Source organism: Delphinus delphis, chromosome 4 (assembly GCF_949987515.2).
Source record: "Delphinus delphis chromosome 4, mDelDel1.2, whole genome shotgun sequence".
Lineage (NCBI taxonomy): Eukaryota > Metazoa > Chordata > Mammalia > Artiodactyla > Delphinidae > Delphinus > Delphinus delphis.
The window spans coordinates 15,372,254-15,378,832 of NC_082686.1; positions in this window are offsets into that span (position 1 = coordinate 15,372,254).

Here is a 6,579-nt window from a genome sequence, read left to right on the forward strand (position 1 = left end):
CACATTTAGCAGCTAGAACCCTACAACTCTGACCCAGACCAAACAGATCCCACTTCTTCCCAAATGCAGCCCTCTAGTCTGCTGCCACAGGTGTTCCATCCATCTTCCACCCCAAGGTTATTTTTGCTTTTTGTTTTCATGAGTAAGATACCAGTCCTTTGCATCCCCCAAACTCCAGGTCACTTATGTCAAGGTTTACCTGGTGGGTCCCTCATAGTCCCTCTCACTAAGCTTAAGATGGTCAGATTCCCAACACAATAATAACATTTTCTAAAGAAATTCTCTATCTTCTCAAAAAAATTCCTGTCAGTCTTCTCAACCATCTTTTTAGGCTGGAGGTGGGTGGTCAGCTAAGGGTACTTAAACCAGTTCTTGGCCAGCTCCTTTCAGATGCTGCAGAGGAGAAGGAGGAAAACTTTGGCAAGTTGAAAAAACAGAGAGAGGACCTCTCACTGAAAGGTAATGACAACAGAGGGGAGTGATATGAAATGTAATCAGTGGGATAGAAAGGATGCAAGACCATGGTAGATATATATATATATATATATATTATATATATATATATATATATATATATTATATATATATATATATATATTTTAAAGGGAAACCACTGAAGCGTTTTGAGCAGAGGAGAGACATGACCTGCTCATATGTCATAAAAGCCACTCTCTTTCCTTTGTGTAGAATGTAATGTAAAGGAACAAGAGGGAAACTAGGAGACCAGTTAGAAAGCATCTCAGTGCTCAGTGGCTCAGTGGAGAGATGGGAATGGCTCAGGTGAGACTGTTGACATCAGGTAAGAAGACCACTCAATCAGATTAAAGCTACTTTGTGTCGGAGAACTAACAGGTATTGCTGGTGGATTGGATATGAGAAATGAAGTAAAAGGAGAAAAGAAGGATGGTTCTAAGGATTTTGCCTCCAGCAAATGGGATAATTTACTGAGGTGGAAATGACTGGAAGGGGAGCAGGATTCTGGTCATAAAAGAATATGTATTCAAAAGTCTACCTTGGTTATGTTAAGTTTGAGATGATGATTAGATATCCAAGTGGAGAGATCAGGAGGGCAGCTGGAGTCTAGAGTCCAGATGTTCTACCATTCCAGTAATCTATTGCTATGTAACCACCCTCAAACCTTCGTGGCATAACTATCATTTTTCTTTATGCTCATGGAATCTGTGAGTCATGGACCAAGATGGCTTGTCTCTATTCCTTGATATCTGAGACCTCAGCTGGGGAGACTCAGACAGCTGGACATGGCTTGAATGACTGGGGATTAGGATCATCTGGACGCTTCTTTACTCACATATCTGGCACTGAGCCTGGGATGACTTGAGGGCTGGGCTCAGCTGGTACTGTCAATGGACATGCCTACACAGGGCCTTTCCATGTGACTTGGGCCTCCAAAAGCAAGTATCCTGGTAAAAAACAAACAAGCAAAAAACCAAAAACAAACAAACAAACATCCACAAGACCTTTTGAGAGCGAGGTTCAGAAACCTCAGAGAAAGAGTTCTACAGTGTTGTTCTATTGGTGATGAATGCAGTCACAAGTCCACCCAGATTCAAGAAGAGAGGACATAACATAGATCACACTTTTCAATGGAGGAGTGTCAAAGAATCTGTGGCCATCCGCAGGATACTCTCAGAGTCCCTGTTTGATGGTGGAGACCTTGAAGAATAGGGAAGAACAGATAATTGTAGAGTGAATCTGAGAAACCAGTTTCACGAGAGGGAGACGGAGAGAAAAGTCAGACCACAAGGGCTTCCCTGGTGGCGCAGTGGTTAAGAATCCGCCTGCCAATGCAAGGGACACGGGTTCAAGCCCTGGTCTGTGAAGATCCCACATGCCTTGGAGCAACCAAGCCCATGTGCCACAACTACTGATACTGCACTCCAGAGCCCGCAAGCCACAACTACTGAGCCCGTGTGCCACAACTACTGAAGCCCGCGCGCCTAGAGTCCGTGCTCCGCAACAAGAGAAGCCACCACAATGAGAAGCCCTCACACCGCAAGGAAGAGTAGCCACCACTCACCACAACTAGAGAAAGCCCGCGCGCAGCAAAGACCCAACACAGCCAAAAATAAATAAATTAAAAAAAAAAAAAAAGTCAGACCACAAGACTATAATTAGGGAAGAGAGAAAAAAATCTGCACATTTAACTAGCAAATGCCTCTGTGCAACAGTATATACTGGACCTTGAAATAGAAACTGAACCTTTCAGTTATATATTGTACATACCTACTGTATTAAATGGGCCAAATCCCATAATGGTTTGGTTTTTCTTCCATTGCTTCTGATATTCTCTGATGTCTCTTCCCTACCCTCTGGTGGTAGCTCGGGCAAATCTCAAAACTTTACCATTGTTTGTGACTAAAAGAATAGTTTTATTTTCAGGTGTTCAAAAACCAAGAACAGAACCTGTTCAAAATATGTACTGTATTTTGAAAATCGCATAGCTGCACACAAAAATCCAGCAGTCTGGCTTCTTTTGAAAACCTGAAGATCTGGTAACACCGGACCTGCACTGCAACAAATGGTAGAAGCTGAGTAGCACCTGTCCCTTTTTGGACAAGGTGAGTGCCTCTGGCCCACAGCCCTGCTCGTCCTGTTTGTGAATTGCATTAACCTCACCTGCTTGGTCTCATGGCTCTGGGACCCGCCCCAGGGACTGGTCATGTGGTCTGCTCTTTCACTCCCTGTCTCTGCTTCCTCCTCACTGGCCCCTAGTTTAATTTTCTCTTTACTGTTGATCCCTTTCGAGGCAGGCAACCAGATGTCAGCCTTCCCTTGGGAGGCATCTCTGTGGTCTCCTCAGAGATCTTCCACAGCGACATGCCTGAGGCACATTCCAACTGACATCTGACTCCACCCAGACACTTGCCTTCGCCATACAAACAAAGACTTTGTCCCTTGTTATGAAGGCACGTCCTTACATGGCTTTAGCCTACCTACGCACTGTGACACATACTCGGCACCAAGGTGGGCTCCTCTGCTTGTGGTGGCCACAAGCAGCGGGGCAGGCTGTTCTGCTCTCTCTCCCCAACCCATTCTCACAGGCAACGCAGCCAACCTCCCCATGATTAGACCTCTCCACTGAGGCGCAGTTACCTCTGCGTTCACACAGAACCCCTCAAATTCTTAAGAACACAAACCAGGTTCACCCAAGAACCCTTTCCTACTTGCCTCTGAGAGCAGCCAAGGGGGGGTCACACAAGTTTCTGCAGCTCAGACACATCTAGCCGGGAGTGGATGTCAGACTCCCCTTCCACCAGACACCATATCTCTGTGTGAGGTTCTCCCGGCAGCCCTTCACTTGACTTGTAGGATCAGAAGCTCCCCTTCTACACTCCACAGCACTCTCTGATGAATTCACTGGAAAGAATCTAGTCTCTCAATGAACCCTGAGGCTTCTCTTATCCAGGCTGGAGACCAGAGATTGTCTGGCCAAAAGCCTCATTTGGCTTCCACTAGTAAGCCCTGCACAAATGTGTCTATGTTAATATCTCTCTTTCATATGTGGGAGCACTTGTCTCCCATTGCCCTCAGCTATGAGGCTTGAGCTGAAATTCTAAGACAGCAGAGTCCCATGACACTCCTGTTATATATAAAACTGTATTTTCTTTGATTTATCAACGTTAGATAGTCTATTTAGCACTATGCCATAGAGCTTTCTACAATGATAGAAATGTTCCACGTCTGTACTGTGCAAAATGTCAGCCACCAGCCACATGTGACTATTGAGAATTTGAAATGTGACTAGTGAGACTGAGAAATTGAATTTTTAATACTATTTAATTTGAATTAATGTAAGTTAAAATAGCCTCTTGTGGCTAGCAGGTACCGTATTGGAGGGCACCAGTCTATATAATAAGACTAAAACTTATTACATGCTAGCTATGTACTAACTGGTCTTCTGAAAGGAATTATTCCATACATTGTTTCATTGGATTTTTACTATAGCCATACTAGATTGGTATTTTCTCTAATTTTTCTTTATAACTTAAGCCAAAAATAATCTTCAATGTATAACCAACTAAAACTCACTTAATGCCCTTCAGTTCTTTTTTCAAATGTCATCTTCTCGGGTAACTTTCCGTTGTCAACCTGTGCAAATCTGCCACCCTGCTCTTCCTTCTGTGCTTATTTTTCTCATGCCCCTTTTCATCATCTAATACACTCTGTGCTTTATAATTCTGTTTATTGTCCATCTATCTGGACTAGAATGTAAACTCAGTGAGGACAGAGGTTTTCATCTCTTTCTCTGATGGATCCCTGGAGCCCAGAACAGTGTTTAGTCATTCCTCCCGGAGCTTTCTAGGTTTTTGTCGGGTGAATGAATGAGCTGCCTTCTAGACGAGACACATCCCGCTCCACGAAATCCCCTCTGTTCTGCTGAGCCCTTGTGTGGCTTTGTAAGTGGAGATGGTCCAAAGCCATCCTCAGAGGCTGAGACTGGAGAGAGCTGAATGGGGGCTCCCCAGGGCAATCAGGAGGAGAAGGAAAGAGAGGGGAGCCAGGGGTGGCATGAGGCTGAGACCCAACATGAGGCTGGGCAGGCTGTGAAAATCCCCCAGTGGTGGGGAAGACCTCAAGACAGAGCTATCTCACAGCATTCACACTGAAGCTGTCTGTATTGCTGTGAAATAAATGTATTTCCCAAATTTTCAATAAAGCCTACTCTACCCATACAAGTCTAGAGCTAGAGGTAATTTTTTTATTGAAGTATAGTTGGTGTGCAATACTATATGCTACAGGTGTACAACAGATTCACAATTTTTAAAGGTTATACTGCATTTACAGTTGTTATAAAATATTGGCTATAGTCCCTGTATTGTACAATATATCCTTGTCTTTTATTTGATACATAATAGTTTGTACCTCTTAATCGCCTAGCCAAGAGGTATTTTCTGTTTGTTTGCTTACTTTACTTACCTGCTTCCTTATTCATTGGGGTGAAATTAAAGGAAGTTATTGAGTTTAATGGTTCCATCAACAACGTGTAAAATGCAGCACAAGAAAAGATAAGCTGAACTATTTGGATGGAAGCAGGTGCCTAAGACAGGGTGACCATGAGACTCTAAGCCAATTCAACCACAGATACCCACGCTCACTCTCCAGAAATCCACCCCTCCTTCCCAATTTAAGGACAGCATTTAATAAATATGTGTTGAATAGCTGATTAGGACTTCCATAGGGTGTGAATGAGTTGGAGTCAATCTGACTTTGATCTCAAGGGCCAGAAGACGCACAGATAAGGAAACTATGGGAGAAATTAAGCGCAATTTCCTATGGCTGTTCAGTGATGAAGTGTCAAAACCAGGCTTCAAAACTATGTGTCTTAACTCCAGGTCCATAATCTTTCTATTCGTCCCCATTGTCATCTTTCTGAAAAGGCCTGGATCTGTGCCTGAGTCATTGCCTAAACTTGTGCAATTCCTTTAGTCGTTAAGTGCATACTTCATTTTTTAGCCTATTTAAAGTATGTTTGCAGCTGTTGGCTTTCCCAGACCCTAGTGAACACAAGGCCAGTCTATGAAGTGCTTGGAGTAGCCAAATTCTCTTGCTTATCTTAGCAGCTTGATCTCCTTAACTTATATGTGCTCCACTACTCATTCTTTTAAGTTTCAAACCCCATCCTTGATTCCACAACAAGCTTCCCTCCCAGAGGCTACTCATTTATCTGGTTGGCTGAAACAGGGATGTCTGAGCAGATACCCAGATTCCTAGGAATGGTATGGAAGACTTCTTGGCCGGTTAAATTTTTCACAATTTCCCACAACAGACACCTCAAATATCAGGTGTTGAGCACAGTAGGTGAGGTCTTCTAAAAACACAGATAAAAATCTCTGACAAGCCCAAAACATGGTGTTTAAAAAGTTATTTTTTTTAGAAAAATTTATTTTAAAGGCACTAGTAGTCGCCCTGTTCATTTAAGGTTATCATTTAAATCAAAGCAAGCAAAACAGAGTATACTTATTTCACAGAGGAAAATTCTTTGAAATTAATAGTCCAAAGCAAAAAGACTCTAAGTTTCTGAGATGGATCAAAGAGGTCATTACTTTAGGAAGATTAAATTATAGTGGATAGTTCCATATTTAATAGTGCTCTGGGTATTATTCACAGGATTTCCTTGCAAGAGATTAATACCACACCAGAAACCTGCTGTATCTAGAAAATTATTTAGGTCTAGTCCCCTGAAAGAAGGAAATTAACTGTTTAGAAAACAGCTGGCTTTCTGGACAGTGAGTAAATGTAAACTAAGCGGGGAGAAGGAAAACAGTGTCTGCTGGAAAGACAGTTATTTTTAAATGAAAAAGAAATATGCGATCATCAATTTTTAAAATGTTTTCCATTCTCTTTTCTTTTAAACTTCTAGAATTGTGCAAATAACAGAGGTGAAGGAGAGGAAAAAAGTGTTTGGGCTTAAGCACAAGGTAATACTTTGTTTTTATTTTTTAATTTTTTAACATCTTTATTGGAGTATAATTGCTTTACAATGTTGTGTTAGTTTCTGCTGTATAACAAAGTGAATCAGCTATACATATACATATATCCCCATATAATACTTTGTTT